Raw genomic sequence first — 22,876 nt, 5'->3', positions numbered from 1 at the left:
TCCAGACAAGACACATCCTTAGAACATGTATGAGAGGCTCCCATTATCTCTATCAAAGACAACAGGTTTCAGACTATGTCAGGACAAGGCAACACTGTAAAGATTGTGACAAATACCTTTTTGTTAATGTTCAAATAACAAACAGATGTTACAATATATACAAAATATTAGGGCAACATGGCCCAATTAAAAAATTTAAAACTTTTCAGAAAACAACCATAAAAAATGAAGATGTAGAAATTTTTAAAAATTAACCTGAAAAATCCTCAATGAGCTAAAGGGGAACACATACAACTAAATATAATAAGACAAATGAGGTATCGATGAAAACGTTAAAATATAAAAAACAAATTGTGGATGTGAAAAATACAAAAGTAATGAGTGAGAAATTTCCAAAAGTAAAAGAAGAATGTAAAAAATGAAGAAGCTCAACAAACTTCAACTAAGATACATACACAGAGATTTATATAAGCAAAGTTTCAAAAGTCAAAGACAGAGAATCTTAGGAGTTGCAAGATAAAAGTGATGTGTCATTTATAAGTGTGGTCTTACATAACCAGTGAATCTGTTAACAAATTTTTTTTAGACAAGAGGGAATTGTGATACAGTTAAAATGCTGAAAGAAAGATAGCTTGTAAGCAGGAATACCATAACATGCAAAACTGTCCTAAAAATGAAGAAAAAGTAAAGCTCTTTCAAGATAACCAAATGTTGAAAAAGTGTATTAGCACAACACCTGCCTTACAAAAGAAATGCTGAAGAAAGTATCTTCCACTGAAAATAATATGATGCAAGAAAACAAAACATAATCATATGAAAATAAATAACTTTTTGGGAAAGACATGAACATATACAAATGTAAGGTTCTGTACCATTAACATGATAGTGCAGAAAATATTTTAATTATTCTCTAAAATTTTAAAGAGCATAAAAATGATCATAAACTGTTCATCATAATCTGTTAATAAATAAGCAACATAAAAATATAATTAGTGACATTAATAACAAAGTTGAGGGCAGATGTAATGAGGAAGAATTTTCAAACGCAACTGAAATAACCAGTTTAAAATGTATTATTTTAGGAAATTTTATGTAATTTCCAAAATACCAAAAAGTAAGTATCTGTATGGATACATGAAAAAATAAGTAAAAATCTATCAACACAAAAGTCAAAAGGAAGACAGAAAAGAAAATAAGGGACAAAAATACAATAATCAAGTAAAACAATTAATAAAATAACATGAATAAGCCTTTCCATTTCAGCAAATTATTTAAATATTTATGAAGTAATCTTTCCATTGGAAATACATGCAAATAAATTTATTTAAGAAATCAAAAAACAAGATACAACTTGTTTTTCTTTTTTCTTTTTTTTTTTTTTTTGAGATGGAGTCTCACTCTGTCACCCAGGCTGGAGTGCAGTGGCGTGATCTCGGCTCACTGCAAGCTCTGCCTCCTGGGTTCACACCATTCTTCCACCTTGGCCTCCTGAGTAGCTGGGACTACAGGTACCCGCCACCACGCCCGGCTAATTTTGTTTTTGTATTTTTAGTAGAGACGGGGTTTCACCATGTTAGCCAGTGATCTCAATCTCCTGACCTCGTGATCCGCCCACCTCGGCCTCCCAAAGTGCTGGGATTACAGGCATGAGCCACTGCACCCAGCCACAACTTGCTTTTTTACAAGAGTCACTTGAGATCTAACGATTAAAGGAGACTGAAAAAGGCAAGATGAAAGAAAAAACTTTATGCAAAGAACCAAACAGAAGAGGTCAAAATTATATTACCCAAAGTACATCTAAAGTCAAAAACTCCCATTTCATAAAACTTATTTTAACTAAAAGCTCATAAGAGACAAAGAAGAACATAAACTATATTAAAAATGTTCATTTACTAGGAAACCCTGAAAAATGTGTGTATATACATATATTTGTGTGTGTGTGTATGTGTGTCTTACATTAGGGTTCCAAATATATAAAGCAAATACTGACAGAAGTAAAGCAAGACATAGAGAGCAATATAATTATAGTAGGATATTTCAATAGCTCAATTTCTGTAATGAATAATCAGAAAAGAATACTCTTAAGGAAATAGAAGACTTCAAAGCAGTATAAAACAATTATGTCTAATAGAATTGTAGAGAACTCTTAAACAAAAGCAGAATACATACCCATCTGAATAGCTCATAAAATATTCTCCTTGATAGACCACCTGTTAGGCTACAAAAAAGTCTTAACAAATTTTTTAAAATAGGAACTTTACAGATTACTTTTAATGACCAAACTGGAATGAGAATAGAAATTAATTAAAAAAAGAAAACTGGCTGGGTGCAGTGGCTCATGCCTGTAATCCAAGCACTTTGGGAGGCCAAGGCAAGCAGATCACTTGAGGTCATTAGTTCGAGACTAGCCTGACCAACATGGAGAAACCCCATCTCTACCAAAAATACAAAATTAGCCAGGTGTTGTGGTGCATGCCTGTAATCCCAGCTACTCGAGAGGCTGAGGCAGGAGAATCGCTTGAACCTGGGAGGCAGAGGGTTGTGGTGAGCCGAGATCATGCTGTTGCACTCCAGCTTGGGCAACAAGAGTGAAACTCCATCTCAAAAAAAAAAAAAAAAAAAAAAAAACCAAAAAAATGGACATTTATAGAAATTAAACAACACAAACTTTAGCATGCTCTTGTTCAAAGTTTCAAATATGAAGATATCTGGACTGTTCGATGTAATCTACAGATTAAATGCAATCTCTGTCACATTTTTAATTAAATTTTTGCAGAAATAGAAATAGCAACCCCCAAATTATAGGGAATTTCAAGGGACAATGAAGCACCCCACAATCTTCAAAAAGAGAAACATGTTGGAGGCACCACAGCTCATGATATCAAAACATATACAAAGCTAAAGAACTTAAAAAATTTAGTATGGGTATACAGGTGAACAGCTAGATCAATAAAATAAAATCCAGCAAAAATACACACTCTTACACATATGGTCACATGAAGAGTAATTTCTACACTCATAATTATTGTAGCATTGTTAGTGAAAGCCAATAAATGAAAGCAATGCAAATTTCTCACCAAATAAATGAATAAATTAAAAATATTAAAATATTACTCCACCTTGTAAAAAGCAAAAAATATCACAAGTATAATAAAGATAAATCTTGATGACATTGTGCAACATGAAGTAAGTCAACCATGAAGAGAAACTGTATGAATCAACTCACATGAGATATCTAAAGCAGTTTGACTCTAAAACAGACAACAGAATTGTTTTTGTAAAGGGCCAGAAAACAGAGAAGGTAGTCAGTTGTTTAATGTGTACTGAGTGTTAGCTTTGCAAGATAAACATATGCTAGAGATACAGTGAGTAACAATCTCAATATAATTAATACGACTAAGCTGAATATTTAAAAATATTTAAGATTGTAAAGTTTACGTGTTGACAATCAAAAATAATATCTAAAACAGATACAGTGGTAAGACGGTTTTTGAAATTATCTTCAAATCACAAAAGTGTATCTCCCACACATAGAAAAACATAGATTTATAAATAAATGGAGGGTAAAATTAGAAGAATTTCAATGACTACTCACCTAGGCAGGGTAAAATCACCATTGTATACAAACAGAACAAGTATACAACTCATAAACAATAAGGAACAATATGCATACAGATAAACAGAGACTCTTATATTGGAAATAGACATCACTGACCTATATTTGATTTGTGCCCCATACTTAGTGTACACAGTGAAATATTGTAGTACGCAATTATAATGTAAAATGAAAACATCCTAAGTTTTCTGCTCTTGCAGCCATAAAAAAGAATGAGTTCACGTCCTTTGCAGGGACATGCATGAAGCTGGAAACCATCATTCTCAGCAAACAAACACAGGAACAGAAAACCAAACACCACATGTTCTCATTCATAAGTGGGAGTTGAACAATGAGAACACATGGACACAGGGAGGGAACGTCACACACCCGGGCCTGTCAGGGGGGTGGGGGGCAATAGGAGGGAGAGCATTAGGACAAATATCTAATGAGTGCGGGGCTTAAAACCTAGATGATGGGTTGATAGGTGCAGCAAACCACCATGGCACATGTATACTTATGTAACAAACCTGCACATTCTGCACATGTATCCCAGAACTTAAAGTAAAATTGTCAGGCCTCTGAGCCCAAGCCTGCATGTGTACATCCAGATGGCCTGAGGCAACTGAAGAATCACAAAAGAAGTGAAAATGGCTGGTTCCTGCCTTAACTGATGACATTACCTTGTGAAATTCCTTCTCCTGGCTCAGAAGCTCCCCAACTGAGCACCTTGTGACCACTGTCCCTGCCTGCCAAAGAACAACCCCTTTGACTGTAATTTTCCATTACCTACCCAAATCCTATAAAACTGCCCCACCCCATCTCCCTTCGCTGACTCTCTTTTTTGGACTCAGCTTGTCTGCACCCAGGTGATTAAAAAGCTTTACTGCTCATACAAAGCCCGTTTGGTGGTCTTTTCATACGGATGCGCATGACAAAAATAAAAAAATGAAAAATAAAATTTTCTCTTTCCTGTCCAGTATGATATCAGCCATTGACTTGTCATATATGGCCTTTATTGTATTGAGGTATATATCATCTATATCTAATTTGTTGAGTTTTTTAAGTCACGAAGACATGCTCAAGCAGGGCACGGTGGCTCACGCCTATAATCCCAGCACTTTGGGAGGCCGAGGCGGGTGGATCACCTAAGGTCCGGAGTTCGAGACCAGCCTCAACATGAAGAAACCCCATCTCTACTAAAAATACAAAATTAGCCGGGCATGGTGGTGCATGCCTATAATCCCAGCTACTTGGGAGGCTGAGGCAGAAGAATTGCTTGAACCTGGGAGGCGGAGGTTGCGGTGAGCTGAGATCATGCCATTGCACTCCAGCCTGGGCAACAAGAGTGAAACTTCGTCTCAAGAAAAAAAAAGACATGTTCAATTTTGCCCAATGCTGCTTCTGCATCCACACCATTCACACTAAAAAATAAAGATGTCTAGCAGCAAACAATTAAAAAGGTGAACACTCTAAACTGAAAATTATAAAACACTGGCAAGAAACTGAAAAAGACATGCAAATTTGAAAAACATTTTTTTGCTCATGAATGGAAATAATATTTAAAAAGTGGCTATACTACAGGATCAATGAAATCTCTATCAAAATACCAATGACTTTTTTCAAAGAAATGAAAAAAAAAAAAAAAAAACTAGCTTAAAATTTATAGGGAACAACCAAAGACCCCCAAATACCCAAAGTAATCCTGAGCAAAAGAAAAAAAAAAAAAAAAAAAAAACAACAAAGCTGGAGATACTGCACTACCTGATTCCAAAATATACTATGAAGCTATAATAAGCAAAACAGCAAAATATTGGCATAAAAACAGACAGAGAGATCAAAGTATCCAGTGAGCCCAGTAACAAATTCATGAACCTACAGCCAAGTGATTTTTAACAAAGATGTCCAGAACACACAGCTGGAAAAAGACAGTCTTTTCAATAAATAGTGCTAGAAATATTAATTATCCACATGATAAAGCAGGACTTCAAATAGATATTTACACATGCATGTTCATTCATTGTTATTTACAGAAGACAATTCCTGGAAACAGCACAAATGTCCCTTTAGAGATCAGTATCAGATTTTAAAAATGTGACATATACATACAATTACATATTATTTCATTTTAAAACAAAGATATTCTGACACATCTTACAAAACAAAGCCTGAGAACATTACCTTAAATAAAATGAGAGTCAAACAGAAACAGACATTATATAATTACACTGAGAAGAATTATAAAATTATAGAAAGAGTAAGTAAAATGGTGTTCTTCAGGAGCTGAAGAGAAAAAAAAGGGCAACTTATTGTTTATAAGGTATTAAATTTTACTTTTGTAAGGTAAAATTAATCTAGAGATCCATTGCAAAATAAAATAAATGTACTTAACACCACTGGACCGTATACTTGAAAATGTTGGCCGGGGGTGGTGGCCCATGCCTGTAATCCCAGCACTTTCGGAGGCCGAGGCGAGTGGATTACCTGAGGTCAGGAGTTCAAGACCAGCCTGACCAACTTGGAGAAACCATGTCTCTACTGAAAATACAAAATTAGCCGGGCATGGTGGTGCATTCCTGTAATCCCAGCTACTCAGGAGGCTGAGGCAGGAGGCTGCGGTAAGCTGAGATCACACCACTGCACTCCAGCTTGGGCAACGAGCAAAACTCTGTCTCAAAAAAGAAAGAAAGAAAGAAAATGTTTAAGTTAGCAATTTTAAGTTTTTAATCACAATTAGATATTTACATCTACCTAAAAAGGTTGCATTTTTCAAAAATCACCTTCAAATAACAAAACTGTTTCTCTCACAGAACATATAATCGAATAGGTGGCAATTTTACAGTTTCTTTGATTACTCACGTACACAAGAAAACACTGGTGACCACCCAAGTGAATAAATAATTTACGAACAAAGTAGGGGCAATATTTATACATGCAAATACCACATAGATAACTTTTATAGGCAATAGAAATGTCTGATTCATATGTACATTTTAATTTGCTCAAAGTGAAACCCAATGATTTTTATTTGAATTAAATACCACAGGGTCATAAAAGGTACAGAGTTTAAAATTGCCAGGCAAACAGAAAGATTAAAACAAAAGGCCGGGCGCAGTGGTTCACGCCTGTAATCCCAGCACTTTGGGAGGCCAAGGCGGGCAGATCACGAGGTCAGGAAATCGAGACCATCCTGACTAACACGGTGAAACCCCGTCTTTACTAAAAATACAAAAAATTAGCCAGGCATGGTGGCGGGTGCCTGTAGTCCCAGCTACTCGGGGAGCTGAGGCAGGAGAATGGCGTGAACTCGGGAGGCAGAGCGTGCAGTGAGCCAAGATCACGCCACTGCACTCCAGCCTGGGCGACAGGGCGAGACTCCGCTTCAAAAAAAAAAAAAAAAATCAAATTGAGAAGAACTTACATGAAAAAAACTCCCCAGTAAAATGGAGTTAAAAAAATAGAAAATTTTTACCTATAAAATATTGAATGTAATTTAGATGTATCATAAAAACAGAAGAACCGAAGACTGAGGAAGGCTGTATTGAGAGGGCATGCCCTTGAGTGGCATGGGTATGCTTGCCCATCATAGTCCCAGCTACAGAGTAAAAAATATGTTCAATTCTCATTGTAGAATTAGCTGTAGAACGTTTGGTTTTGTTTCTGCCACTAGCACCATCTGCCAAGACACCTAGAAGAATTCATAATGTCCTGTGTCTCAGGTGAAAAGCCAGTTGGTTCTGTCTGTGATCTCTGAATTAGTGTAAAATCCACCCCTTGCACAAGTCAGTCATGGTGTCAAAGAAATCCCAAACACACAGGGACTCATAGAGAGAAACGTCCATCTGTGCCCTTGGATGTAGGCTTGCCAGTATTTATTTGATGGTGGATCTTGATGTGGCACTATAACCTGGCTCCAAGTCCATGCAACTAAAGTCCAGGAGCAGTTTTTCCTAACCTGGGACCTGCCAAAAAACACACCTGTATGTGCCACTGTAGGCATGTTGGCTGACTTTATTCCCACTGTGAACTGGGAAACAGCCCTATAACCCAGCTCCAGTCTCTGTCACCTAGAGTCTGGGAGAAGTCATGCCCAACCAGGAATCTGGAGGGGAGAAATGCCATGAACCCAGAAACAAACCTGAAGACTTGGCTGGGCGCGGTGGCTCACGCCTGTAACCTGAGGACTCTGGGAGGCCCAGGCGGGCGGATCATGAGGTCAGGAGATCGAGACCATCCTGGCTAACACGGTGAAACCCCGTCTCTACTAAATATACAAAAAATTAGCCGGGCGTGGCCGCGGGCGCCTGTAATCCCAGCTACTCGGGAGGCTGAGAGAGGAGAATGGCGTGAACCAGGAAGGCGGAGCTTACAGTGAGCCGAGATCGCGCCACTGCACTCCAGCCTGGGCGACAGAGCAAGACTCCGTCTCAAAAAACAAACAAACAAACAAACAAAAAGCCCTGAAGACTTTGGTCTCAGCTGTGTATCCTGAAGCAGCCCTATGAATCAGTTCCACACCCTCACAGCTGTGTTCAAGGGTCAGTACTGCTCATCTAGGAGCCTGTCCAATGACCAGGTTAGAGCATTTTGAAACATCCAGCAAGAGCCACACATCAGGAGCCACACCTGCTCACATTTATATTGTATCAGCACCCTCATCTGCATATATAACTGGAGATTTTTTTTTTGTCTCAGACCAGTCTTATTGATAAAGTTCTTGAAGAAAGTCTAGTCTTTCCAGAAAATAGAATCCACAACTGTCTGATGGCCTGATAACAGGTCTGCCAAACATGAACTTCACTGCAGACATAGTAGTAGTTATGTGACCTGGCTCCAAAGCATTTAATTGCAATCTCAGTGGAAATATCATCAGCCCAGAGATCAAACAGGAGAAGTATTTACCTCCCAACTAGTCTGTAATGACTGAAAGAGGTATTTGCTCCTTCAGATGCAAGGACATCAAAATAAGGCTTCACAGATAATAAAGGATCAGGCAAACATACCACCACCAAAGGAACCTGAAAATTTTCCAGTAACCACTTACAATAAAACACAGACCTAAAAAATGGCTAAGAAGTCAAAATAATTATCTTAAGGAATGTCAATGAGATGAAAAAAATACTAATTTTTTTTTTTGCAAGAACGCATGAACAAAATTACAATTATAGCAAAGAAAGAGAACCAAATGGATATGCTGGAGCTGAAGAACGCAATATATAATAAAAAATTTTAGAGAAAGCTTTAACAGGAGACAGTTATACAGAAAAAAAATCAGCAAAGTTAAAATTAAGTCATTTGAAAGTTCCTAATTTAAAAAAAAAAAGAACGAAAGAGTGAATAAAGCATTTGGGCCACATACTGCATAATAAACTGTAAAAATGTACATATTTTAGCATGTTCAGGGTAGAGAGAGAAAAATCTTAAAAATTTGTTTAATGATAATGTCCTAAATTTTTCTCAATCTTAGAAGGAATACATTCAGTTTTATGAAGCTTAAAATGTCTATAGCAGAAGGAACTAATAACAATTGCCCAGAACACATAATTGAACTGCCAAAATTCAAAGACAAAGAGAGATTCTTAAAAGAAGCAAGAGAAAAGAAAATTTTCTCATACAAGTGAACCCCTATAAGGTTATCAGCAGATTGCTCAGCAGAAACCATGCAAGCCAGATAGGAGTGAGATCATATATTTAAAGTGCAGATGAAGAGAGAAAAAGAAAAAACTTTGACAACGAAGAAGAGTATACCTGACAAAACTGTTCTTTAGAAATGAAATATGAATCAAGATATTCTCAGATTAAACAAATAAGTTGAAGAAATTTATAATCATTTGACCTTACAAGAAATGCTAATAAGAATTTTTCAAGTTGTAATAATGGACTTCTAATTTACAACAAGAAAACATATAAAAGTATAAATCTTACTGGAAAAAATATATATATAGTCAAATGTAGAAGGCTATAAAACTGTAATTATGGTACATAAATCCCTTTTAACTCTGGTATAAAAGTTACAAAAAAGTATTAAAATATATATAGCCTCAATAATTTGTTAATGGATATACAATATAAAAAATTATGTAAAGTATGACATAAATAGTGTGTTGAAGGGAGTACAACTGCTTGATTTTTCTACACACATAAGTTAACTTTTGCTTGAGGCCAGGAGGTCAAAACCAGCCTGCTCAATATAGCAGGACCGTGTCTCTAAAATAAATACATAAAATAAAATAAAATACAGATCTCAGAAAGCTATTTACTTAAAACAAGTGGCTGGGTCTGATGGCTTATGCTGGTAATCCTAGCACTTTGGGAAGCCAAAGCAGGTGAATTGTTTGAGCCTAGAAGTTCAAAAGCAGCCTGAGCAACATGGCAAAACCCTATCTCTACAAAAAATACTGACAAAATTAGCCGGACATGGTGGCACGTACTTGTAATCCTAGCTACTCAGGAGGCTGCGACTGGAGAATTGCTTGAGCCTGGGGAGGTCAAGGCTGCACTGAGCTGTGAATGCACCATTGCACTACAGCCTGGGTTAGAAAGCAAGACCCTATCCGTATAAAACAGAAAGTTAAATTGTTATCTTAAACTAGATTTTATAATTGTGAGATGTTTTATGTAAGTCTCTTGGAAATTCTAAAAAAAAAAAAAAAACCAAAAAACCCCCCCAAAATCTGTAGTAGATACATACAAAAGAAAAAGAATGAAAGCATCTAACAAAAACAAAACAGAACTCAAGAAAACACAAGGGAAGACAGCATGTAGGAATTACAAAACAGAAACTACTAAATGGTCAGAAAACAATGAACAAAATGGCAGTAATAAGTTCTTACCAATCAGTAATTCTTTTAAATATATAAAGATTTAGTTGTCCAATGAAAACACATTGCTATGGTTTGAGAGTCCTCTCCAAAATTCATGTTAAAATTTAACTGCCATTGTGAGAAAATTAAGTGAGACCCTTAAGTTATTAGGTCATGACAGCTCTACTCTCACGAAAGGATTAGTATCAGTATTTCAACAGTGGGTTAGTCATGATGAGAGTGGGTCTATTATAAAAGTGAGCTCTGGTGTACACCTTCTGTCATCCTCAAGCCTTCAGTCATGTTGTGATGTGGAAGTATGATTCTCATCAGATGGGAATGGCATGCTCTTGGACTTCTTGGCATCCAGGATTGTGCGCTAAGCAAACTTTTATTCTTTATAAATTACCAACTCTAGGATATTGTTATTGAAGCAAAAAATAAAGCATTTACAAAATGTTTGAATAGATTTATAAAATCAACCATATGCTGCACACAGGAGACTTAGAGTTAAGGACACACATACGTTAATAGTCCAAGGATGAAAAAGAATATTCCATGTCAATAATAACTAAAAGAGTGTAGCAGTGGCCGTAGCAGACAAAAGAGATTTCTAGGAAAAAAAAAAATCTGTCATGAAAAAAAGAACTTCACTATATGGTAATAAAAGGCCAATTTGTCAAAATAATATAACAAATAAAAATATATACATACCCAATACAGAAGCACATAAATATATTGTAAAAGGAAAATAAATTTTGGGGCCTCCAAATCCCTAAGCTAAAGGGAAAAGTCAAGCTGGGAATTGCTTAGTGCCAACCTGCCTCCCATTCCATTCAGTCACCTCTCCGCCACTGACACAGATGTGAATCTTTTTTATTTATTTATTTATTTTTTTTATTTTTACTGTAGTCACTTGAAAACTATTTTCTTTTTTTTTTTTTATTATACTTTAAGTTTTAGGGTACATGTGCACATTGTGCAGGTTAGTTACGTATGTATACATGTGCCATGCTGGTGCGCTGCACCCACTAACTCGTCATCTAGCATTAGGTATATCTCCCAATGCTATCCCTCCCCCCTCCCCCCTCCCCACCACAGTCCCCAGAGTATGATATTCCCCTTCCTGTGTCCATGTGATCTCATTGTTCAATTCCCACCTATGAGTGAGAATATGCGGTGTTTGGTTGTTCTTGCGATAGTTTACTGAGAATGATGGTTTCCAATTTCATCCATGTCCCTACAAAGGATATGAACTCATCATTTTTTATGGCTGCATAGTATTCCATGGTGTATATGTGCCACATTTTCTTAATCCAGTCTATCATTGTTGGACATTTGGGTTGGTTCCAAGTCTTTGCTATTGTGAATAATGCCGCAATAAACATACGTGTGCATGTGTCTTTATAGCAGCATGATTTATAGTCATTTGGGTATATACCCAGTAATGGGATGGCTGGGTCAAATGGTATTTCTAGTTCTAGATCCCTGAGGAATCGCCACACTGACTTCCACAATGGTTGAACTAGTTTACAGTCCCACCAACAGTGTAAAAGTGTTCCTATTTCTCCACATCCTCTCCAGCACCTGTTGTTTCCTGACTTTTGAATGATTGCCATTCTAACTGGTGTGAGATGATATCTCATAGTGGTTTTGATTTGCATTTCTCTGATGGCCAGTGATGATGAGCATTTTTTCATGTGTTTTTTGGCTGCATAAATGTCTTCTTTTGAGAAGTGCCTGTTCATGTCCTTCGCCCACTTTTTGATGGGGTTGTTTGTTTTTTTCTTGTAAATTTGTTTGAGTTCACTGTAGATTCTGGATATTAGCCCTTTGTCAGATGAGTAGGTTGCGAAAATTTTCTCCCATGTTGTAGGTTGCCTATTCACTCTGATGGTAGTTTCTTTTGCTGTGCAGAAGCTCTTTAGTTTAATTAGATCCCATTTGTCAATTTTGGCTTTTGTTGCCATTGCTTTTGGTGTTTTGGACATGAAGTCCTTGCCCACGCCTATGTCCTGAATGGTAATGCCTAGGTTTTCTTCTAGGGTTTTTATGGTTTTAGGTCTAACGTTTAAATCTTTAATCCATCTTGAATTGATTTTTGTATAAGGTGTAAGGAAGGGATCCAGTTTCAGCTTTCTACATATGGCTAGCCAGTTTTCCCAGCACCATTTATTAAATAGGGAATCCTTTCCCCATTGCTTGTTTTTCTCAGGCTTGTCAAAGATCAGATAGTTGTAGGTAAGCGGCGTTATTTCTGAGGGCTCTGTCCTGTTCCATTGATCTATATTTCTGTTTTGGTACCAGTACCATGCTGTTTTGGTTACTGTAGCCTTGTAGTATAGTTTGAAGTCAGGTAGTGTGATGCCTCCAGCTTTGTTCTTTTGGCTTAGGATTGACTTGGCGATGCGGGCTCTCTTTTGGTTCCATATGAACTTTAAAGTAGTTTTTTCCAATTCTGTGAAGAAAGTCATTGGTAGCTTGATGGGGATGGCATTGAATCTGTAAATTACCTTGGGCAGTATGGCCATTTTCACGATATTGATTCTTCCTACCCATGAGCAAGGAATGTTCTTCCATTTGTTTGTATCCTCTTTTATTTCCTTGAGCAGTGGTTTGTAGTTCTCCTTGAAGAGGTGCTTCACATCCCTTGTAAGTTTGATTCCTAGGTATTTTATTCTCTTTGAAGCAATTGTGAATGGGAGTTCACTCATGATTTGGCTCTCTGTTTGTCTGTTGTTGGTGTATAAGAATGCTTGTGATTTTTGTACACTGATTTTGTATCCTGAGACTTTGCTGAAGTTGCTTATCAGCTTAAGGAGATTTTGGGCTGAACAATGGGGTTTTCTAGATAAACAATCATGTCGTCTGCAAACAGGGACAATTTGACTTCCTCTTTTCCTAATTGAATACCCTTTATTTCCTTCTCCTGCCTGATTGCCCTGGCCAGAACTTCCAACACTATGTTGAATAGGAGCGGTGAGAGAGGGCATCCCTGTCTTGTGCCAGTTTTCAAAGGGAATGCTTCCAGTTTTTGCCCATTCAGTATGATATTGGCTGTGGGTTTGTCATAGATAGCTCTTATTATTTTGAAATATGTCCCATCAATACCTAATTTATTGAGAGTTTTTAGCATGAAGGGTTGTTGAATTTTGTCAAAGGCTTTTTCTGCATCTATTGAGATAATCATGTGGTTTTTGTCTTTGGCTCTGTTTATATGCTGGATTACATTTATTGATTTGCGTATGTTGAACCAGCCTTGCATCCCAGGGATGAAGCCCACTTGATCATGGTGGATAAGCTTTTTGATGTGCTGCTGGATTCTGTTTTTCAGTATTTTATTGAGGATTTTTGCATCAATGTTCATCAAGGATATTGGTCTAAAATTCTCTTTTTTGGTTGTGTCTCTGCCAGGCTTTGGTATCAGAATGATGCTGGCCTCATAAAATGAGTTAGGGAGGATTCCCTCTTTTTCTATTGATTGGAATAGTTTCAGAAGGAATGGTACCAGTTCCTCCTTGTACCTCTGGTAGAATTCGGCTGTGAATCCATCTGGTCCTGGACTCTTTTTGGTTGGTAAACTATTGATTATTGCCACAATTTCAGCTCCTGTTATTGGTCTATTCAGAGATTCAACTTCTTCCTGGTTTAGTCTTGGGAGAGTGTATGTGTCGAGGAATGTATCCATTTCTTCTAGATTTTCTAGTTTATTTGCGTAGAGGTGTTTGTAGTATTCTCTGATGGTAGTTTGTATTTCTGTGGGATCGGTGGTGATATCCCCTTTATCATTTTTTATTGTGTCTATTTGATTCTTCTCTCTTTTTTTCTTTATTAGTCTTGCTAGCAGTCTATCAATTTTGTTGATCCTTTCAAAAAACCAGCTCCTGGATTCATTAATTTTTTGAAGGGTTTTTTGTGTCTCTATTTCCTTCAGTTCTGCTCTGATTTTAGTTATTTCTTGCCTTCTGCTAGCTTTTGAATGTGTTTGCTCTTGCTTTTCTAGTTCTTTCAATTGTGATGTTAGGGTGTCAATTTTGGATCTTTCCTGCTTTCTCTTATGGGCATTTAGTGCTATAAATTTCCCTCTGCACACTGCTTTGAATGCGTCCCAGAGATTCTGGTATGTTGTGTCTTTGTTCTCGTTGGTTTCAAAGAACATCTTTATTTCTGCCTTCATTTCGTTATGTACCCAGCAGTCATTCAGGAGCAGGTTGTTCAGTTTCCATGTAGTTGAGCGGCTTTGAGTGAGATTCTTAATCCTGAGTTCTAGTTTGATTGCACTGTGGTCTGAGAGATAGTTTGTTATAATTTCTGTTCTTTTACATTTGCTGAGGAGAGCTTTACTTCCAAGTATGTGGTCAATTTTGGAATAGGTGTGGTGTGGTGCTGAAAAAAATGTATATTCTGTTGATTTGGGGTGGAGAGTTCTGTAGATGTCTATTAGGTCCGCTTGGTGCAGAGCTGAGTTCAATTCCTGGGTATCCTTGTTGACTTTCTGTCTCGTTGATCTGTCTAATGTTGAGAGTGGGGTGTTAAAGTCTCCCATTATTAATGTGTGGGAGTCTAAGTCTCTTTGTAGGTCACTCAGGACTTGCTTTATGAATCTGGGTGCTCCCGTATTGGGTGCATAAATATTTAGGATAGTTAGCTCCTCTTGTTGAATTGATCCCTTTACCATTATGTAATGGCCTTCTTTGTCTCTTTTTATCTTTGTTGGTTTAAAGTCTGTTTTATCAGAGACTAGGATTGCAACCCCTGCCTTTTTTTGTTTTCCGTTTGCTTGGTAGATCTTCCTCCATCCTTTTATTTTGAGCCTATGTGTGTCTCTGCATGTGAGATGGGTTTCCTGAATACAGCACACTGATGGGTCTTGACTCTTTATCCAACTTGCCAGTCTGTGTCTTTTAATTGGAGAATTTAGTCCATTTACATTTAAAGTTAATATTGTTATGTGTGAATTTGATCCTGTCATTATGATGTTAGCTGGTGATTTTACTCGTTAGTTGATGCAGTTTCTTCCTAGTCTTGATGGTCTTTACATTTTGGCATGATTTTGCAGCGGCTGGTACCGGTTGTTCCTTTCCATGTTTAGCGCTTCCTTCAGGAGCTCTTTTAGGGCAGGCCTGGTGGTGACAAAATCGGTCAGCATTTGCTTGTCTGTAAAGTATTTTATTTCTCCTTCACTTATGAAGCTTAGTTTGGCTGGATATGAAATTCTGGGTTGAAAATTCTTTTCTTTAAGAATGTTGAATATTGGCCCCCACTCTCTTCCGGCTTGTAGGGTTTCTGCCGAGAGATCCGCTGTTAGTCTGATGGGCTTCCCTTTGAGGGTAACCCGACCTTTCTGTCTGGCTGCCCTTAACATTTTTTCCTTCATTTCAACTTTGGTGAATCTGACAATTATGTGTCTTGGAGTTGCTCTTCTCGAGGAGTATCTTTGTGGCATTCTCTGTATTTCCTGAATTTGAATGTTGGCCTGCCTTGCTAGGTTGGGAAAGTTCTCCTGGATAATATCCTGAAGAGTGTTTTCAAACTCGTTTCCATTCTCCGCGTCACTTTCAGGTACACCAATCAGATGTAGATTTGGTCTTTTCACATAGTCCCATATTTCTTGGAGGATTTGTTCGTTTCTTTTTACTCTTTTTTCTCTAAACTTCTCTTCTCATTTCATTTCATTCATTTGATCTTCAATGACTGATACCCTTTCTTCCAGTTGATCGCATCGGCTCCTGAGGCTTCTGCATTCTTCACGTAGTTCTCGAGCCTTGGTTTTCAGCTCCATCAGCTCCTTTAAGCACTTCTCTGTATTGGTTATTCTAGTTATACATTCTTCTAAATTTTTTTCAAAGTTTTCAACTTCTTTGCCTTTGGTTTGAATGTCCTCCCGTAGCTCAGAGTAATTTGATCGTCTGAAGCCTTCTTCTCTCAGCTCGTCAAAATCATTCTCCATCCAGCTTTGTTCTGTTGCTGGTGAGGAACTGCGTTCCTTTGGAGGAGGAGAGGCGCTCTGCATTTTAGAGTTTCCTGTTTTTCTGTTCTGTTTTTTCCCCATCTTTGTGGTTTTATCCACTTTTGGTCTTTGATGATGGTGATGTACAGATGGGTTTTTGGTGTGGATGTCCTTTCTGTTTGTTAGTTTTCCTTCTAACAGACAGGACCCTCAGCTGCAGGTCTGTTGGAATACCCTGCCGTGTGAGGTGTCAGTGTGCCCCTGCTGGGGGGTGCCTCCCAGTTAGGCTGCTCGGGGGTCAGGGGTCAGGGACCCACTTGAGGAGGCAGTCTGCCCGTTCTCAGATCTCCAGCTGCGTGCTGGGAGAACCACTGCTCTCTTCAAAGCTGTCAGACAGGGACATTTAAGTCTGCAGAGGTTACTGCTGTCTTTTTGTTTGTCTGTGCCCTGCCCCCAGAGGTGGAGCCTACAGAGGCAGGCAGGCCTCCTTGAGCTGTGGTGGGCTCCACCCAGTTCGAGCTTCCCGGCTGCTTTGTTTACCTAAGCAAGCCTGGGCAATGGCGGGCGCCCCTCCCCCAGCCTCGCTGCCGCCTTGCAGTTTGATCTCAGACTGCTGTGCTAGCAATCAGCGAGATTCCGAGGGCGTAGGACCCTCCGAGCCAGGTGTGGGATAGAGTCTCGTGGTGCGCCGTTTTTTAAGCCGGTCTGAAACGCGCAATATTCGGGTGGGAGTGACCCGAGTTTTCCAGGTGCGTCCGTCACCCCTTTCTTTGACTCGGAAAGGGAACTCCCTGACCCCTTGCGCTTCCCAGGTGAGGCAATGCCTCGCCCTGCTTCGGCTCGCGCACGGTGCGCGCACCCACTGGCCTGCGCCCACTGTCTGGCACTCCCTAATGAGATGAACCCGGTACCTCAGATGGAAATGCAGAAATCACCGTCTTCTGCGTCGCTCACGCTGGGAGCTGTAGACCGGAGCTGTTCCTATTCGGCCATCTTGGCTCCTCCCTCTCCACAGATGTGAATCTGATTGCCTCCTTTGGAGAGGCTAATCAGAAACTCAAAATAATGCAATCATTTGTCTCTTATCTACCTATGACCTGGAAGCCCCCTCCTCACTTCCAGTCTTCCCATCTTTGCTGAAGTTGTCCCACCTTTCCAGACCGAATCAATGTACTTCTTACATATATTGATTGCTGTCTTATGTCTCCTTAAAATGTATAAAATTAAGTTGTTCCCCGACCACCTGGGGCACGTCTCCAGGACTTCCTGCCACAGATGTGTGTCCTCAACCTTGGCAAAATAAACTTTCTAAATTAACTGAGACCTGTCTCAAAAATATGAACATATATTAACAGATGTAGAAAAACAGACAAATATGATAATACTAGGGAACTTTATTGCCCTACTTAATACAACACATCATTCAGACAGAAAACAATGTACTTGCATAGCACTAAAGAACTACACCTAAAAGACATATATAGGTAACATTTCACCCAACAGTATAACTTATATTCTTCTCAAACACACATGGAACATTCTCCAGGATACATCATAAATCTGGAGAGCCTCAACATCCCAGCCTTCAAGTGATCCTCTTGCCTCAGCCCCAGTTGGGACTACAGGTATGCACCACCTTGCCAAGCTAATTTTTTTTTATTTTTGGTAGACAAGATTTCACCATATTGCCCAGGCTGGTGTCGAACCCCTGAGCTCAAGCGATCTGCCCTCTGTGGCCTCCCAAAGTATTAGGATTACAGGTGTGAGCCACCGCATCTGGTCTGATATCTTTATTCTAACACCAAATATATGGAGTTTGCTGAACACCAACCAAACTTCTATCACCAACTGGGTGTCCAACAACTCAATTCTGACAACACCACGGTCAGCACAGACCCCACCGGCTCAGGGCTCAGTTCCACAATATTGCTTCCCTCCACGTGCCAGTCACAAGCCCCAGGGACCCATCTATACTTCAGAGCAACTGTCTATAAATCATGGGCTTCCAGAACTCCCTCCCTCAAGTTAAAGGATTTGATAAAACTACTCACAGAACTTAATGAAAAAACTTTACCTATGTTTACCAGATTACTAATATTGGATACAATTCAGTAAAAGCCAAAGGGAAAAAATATATAGGACAAAAGAAAGTGAGGGAAAAGAGGAGGTGGGTTAGTGAATCTTGGTAGTTGTAACTATGGTCTCTCCAATCCTTTGTGCCCTATAAAAAAAAGCTTACTGCTAATAAGTCACCTTTTCATTGACTTTGATGATGCTCCCTCTTTAGATATCTCAAATTCACCGATTCTAAATTCTCATTTTTCCCTCATAAACAAATAATTTGGTCTTCAGTGTTCAGAACAGAATACTTGTTAACCAAACTTTGCTTAAGTTTCTCTCCTTTACCCAGGCCCCTGGACTCTGCTCCACCTTCAGTCTGAGATAGCATACAACCCCTCTTCATGTCCCTCCCAAGAACAGGTTGACGTCAGGGTGAAACATTCTCCAATCCTGAATCTGATTTTGCCATTCTCCATTCTGCTCTCTCCCTCACACCTTCCTTCTAATCTTGTTTGCTCCTCCGTATGACAAATAGCCCTTTTCTGCCTCATTTTGGAGATGCTTGCAGGTCTTATGCTTGGTGCTTTCCCCAATGCAATATTCCTCAGAATAAAGTCACTTCTTACCTCATTGGAATTTATTTGACAATATCTAGGAAGAGCCCCATGACAGTAACAATTACACCCTCTCAGAGGACATCACAAACAACCTCCCATCCCAACTCTTACTGCATCTGCCTGTGGATCCTCAGCTTTCCAGAGTTCTGTACCTTCTCAGTATAAAGGCTCCTTTCATGTCTAATTTGAGCCAGGCTGGGACACCTGCAGGAAAGGTTCCCCAGTAAGTAACAACTGGGCTACTGATTACATCCTTTGACAGTGTCAAGATTGGCCTTACCCTGCAGTTAATGGGCTTAGGTCTGATTCCCAGTCAAGGTTATTCCCTTCATTTTATACAAAAGGAACTCAGTGTTTGAAGAATCCAGCAGAATTCCTCAAACTCAGCACTTATGTTCACAGGAGAAATGGAAATTGGAAGGCACTTACATTTCATACTTCAACAAGAAAAGCCAAAATATCCATTTCAGACAGCAAACGTCATTTAGGTATTATTTCCATAATAACAAATAATTAAGCAATCATTTATGAGCACTTCCAGGAATGTCAAGTCCTAGTCCATAGAATTTAACATTAAACTCAAATATGCAGATAACAGGATAACAGAGTAGACTTATCAACTATTGCAAATTCTCCATGTAGAAAAAAGAAACTGATGTTTTGGCAAATCTCTATAAACCACCAATGTATCTACCACGATTTCTTGTGGAAATGTATTCACTTTTCTGCAGCCATAAAAGAAGAAAATTTTTCCTATTTCTTTTCACCCAGTAATATTTTTATAACTAAGCCCTGAGATTCTGTGTGAAATAACTCCCAAAATGTACAGATTATAGAAACTTACTACCCTTGCTCAGGGAAAAAAAAAATGAAAATAAGAATTTTTAACAAACAAAATACATCACTAGATTTTTTAAAAATTCACATTTGTATGCCTCTTTGAGAATATTTTCCTATTTTTCAAGCTCTACCAATAGAATGCATTGTGCAGTTAATAAAAATGAAAGCTGAAATAAGTAAACAATCTTTTCAAGATGACAAACCCAGGGAGTGGCAGTACTGGCCGGAATGGTATGTCTGACTCAAGTGGCAAGTTAGGCCATCCTATGATATAGATCCTCCCACCCCCATCCTGCTCATTGAAATACTCAATGACCACCCTCCCAAGAGCCTCTGCACTGTGTGCCTCTGTGTGCCTGGAGTACATTTTTTTTTGCAGGTCCTTGTATCACCTTGCTAGAATGAACATTCAATGTTGTTGGGGATACTTTTTTCCCCTTCCACAATTCTGAAAAAATCCAGATGGTAGGAATTATTTCTGCCTTTCCCATCAATATCAGCTTTCCATTGGCTGGCCAGCAATGTGTCTCTAAAACATGGAAACTGGATTTGGAGAAAGAAAATCTTAATGCCATAAGGATTTGGTTTTTTGGATGAAAAGTAAACAAGAAGAGTGCTTTAGCATCAGGGCACTCAGCTGCTCCCCTGAGGCTCTACCCTATACCTCAGGCTGCCCACCATGAGGATGTGATGCAGTAGCTGTCATTCCCTAGACATTCCAAGAGACATGGCCACCATAGGCATCTGTGGTCTTCCCAGACAGTTCTGTAACCTAGGACCAGGAAAAGACAATAGGATGTATGAGGATGAATTACCTTGTGAAATTGGGAACCTAAACCCAAGGGCATTCTGATAAGGTGTCTGCACCTGAAGAAGACAAAAGAAGAGGCACAAAAGATGCATACTTTCACCACTGTTATTCAACATAGTATTGGAAGTGCCAGCCAGAGCAATTTGACAAGAGAAAAAAATAAATGGCATCCAAATTGGAAAGAAAGAAGTCAAATTATATCTTTGTTTGCAGATGATGTAGTTTTATATTTGAAAAAACCTAATTAAGTAGAACACTATTAGAACTAATAAATTTAGTCAAAATATGGGTTTAAAAATTAGTAGTGTTTCCATATGCCAACAGTGAACAGTGTGAAAAAGAAACCGAGAGTAATCCCATTTACAATAGCCACAAATTGAAATTAAATACCAAGGAATTAACATAAGCAAAGTGAAAGGTCTCTACAATGAAGACTAGGAAATACTGATGCAAGAAATTTAAAAAGACAAAAAAAGGAAAGATATTTTATGTTCATGAATAAAAAGAATCAATACTTTCTAAATGTCAATACTACCTGAAGCAATCTACAGATTTAATGCAATCCCTATCAAAAGATCAATGACATTCTTCACAGAAATCCAAAAAACAATTCTACAATGTAGACAGAACCACAAAAGACTCAGAATAGCCAAAGTCACTGTAAGAAAAAAGAAACTGGAGGAATCATCCTATTTAACTATAAATGATTCTACAGAGCTACAGTAATTAGAACAGCATGGGACTGATCAGTAAAACAGTAGAGAGAACACAGATATAAACCCATACATCTACAGCAAACTTATTTTTGACAAAGGTGTCAAGAATATTTATTGGAGGCTGAGCATGCTGACTCATGCCTAATCCCAGAACTCTGAAAGGCTGAGACAGGTGGATCACTTGAGATCAGGAGTTTGAGACCAGAGTGGCCAACATGGTGAAACTCTGTCTCTACTAAAAATACAAAAATTAGTCCGGCATGGGGGTGCACGCCTGTAGTCCCACCTACTCCAGAGGCTGAGGTGGGAGAATTGCTTGAACCTGGGAGGCAGAGGTTGCAGTGAGCTAAGACTGTACCACTGAACTCCAGCCTGGGTGACAGAGCAAGTCTCTGTCTTCAAAAAAAAAAAAAAAGGATATTTATCGGGGAAAGTGCTACAAAAACTCAATATTCATATTCAGAAGAACAAAACTAGACCCCTATCTCTGGCCATATAAAAAATTAAATCAAAATGGATTAGAGACTCAAATCTAAGACCTCAAACTGTAGGGATTCAATCAAGCTGGTGGGAAAAAATATTAAAGATAATTATCTACCGTTGGTGCTTTCTACTTGGGAAGTCCACAATGTCAATTACTCTTTAGTAGTGTTGACTCAAGCCTTTGTCAATTAGTCTTTACTAAATAAATGCGAGTCTCACTGGCTGGTCAGGGTCACAACTGTTTACAGAACTCTCTGGGGAGTCTGTAAGTGGCCCGGACATCCAGCTGGACTGGCAAAACAGAATATCTGTGTATCAGTGTATTTCATTCACCTGTCGTTTGGGTCACGGTCTGCGGGCAGACCCCCGCATCGAACTATGAAACTACTACAAGAAAACATTGGTGAAACTCTCCAGGAAATTAAACTGGGCAAAAATGTCTTGAATAATACCCCCACAAGCACAGGGAGCCAAAGCAAAGATGAACAAATGGAATCACATCAAGTTAAAGAGCTTCTAAACAGCAAACGAATCACCATAAAGAGCTTCTAAACAGCAAATGAAACAATCAACAAAGTGAAGAGACAACACACAAAATAAGAGAAAACATGTGCAAACTGCCCATCAGAAAAGGAACAACCAGAATACGTAAGGCACATAAACAGCTCTATAGGATAAGATCAAATAATCTGATTATGAATGTGCAAAGAACGTTTATAGACATTTCTCAAAAGAGGGCATACAAATAACAAAAAGGTATATGACGAGGTGCTCCACATCATTATCATCAGAGAAATGCAAATCAAAACAACAGTGAGATATTATCTCACCCCAGTTACAATGGCTCTTATCCAAAAGTCAGTCAATAACAAACGCCAGTAAGGATGTGGAGAAAAAAACTCTAGCATTCTCTTGGTGTGAATGTAAATTAGTCCAACCACTATGGAGCACAGCTTAGAGGTTCCTCAAAAAATGAAAAATAGAGCTACTATATTATCCA

The 22,876-nt window shown here is 38.6% G+C and overlaps 1 protein-coding gene across 4 annotated transcripts in view; it reads right to left on the bottom strand.

Annotated features, from left to right (window-relative positions):
- Positions 1–22,876, bottom strand: part of LOC100987123 (zinc finger protein 595) — a 54,978-nt gene that overhangs the window by 16,088 nt on the left and 16,014 nt on the right. The gene's annotated exons all lie outside the window — the stretch shown is intronic.

Source organism: Pan paniscus, chromosome 3 (assembly GCF_029289425.2).
Source record: "Pan paniscus chromosome 3, NHGRI_mPanPan1-v2.0_pri, whole genome shotgun sequence".
Classification (NCBI taxonomy): domain Eukaryota; kingdom Metazoa; phylum Chordata; class Mammalia; order Primates; family Hominidae; genus Pan; species Pan paniscus.
Note: the sequence above shows the minus strand (reverse complement) of the source record. Positions and strands in the feature narration are given on the sequence as shown.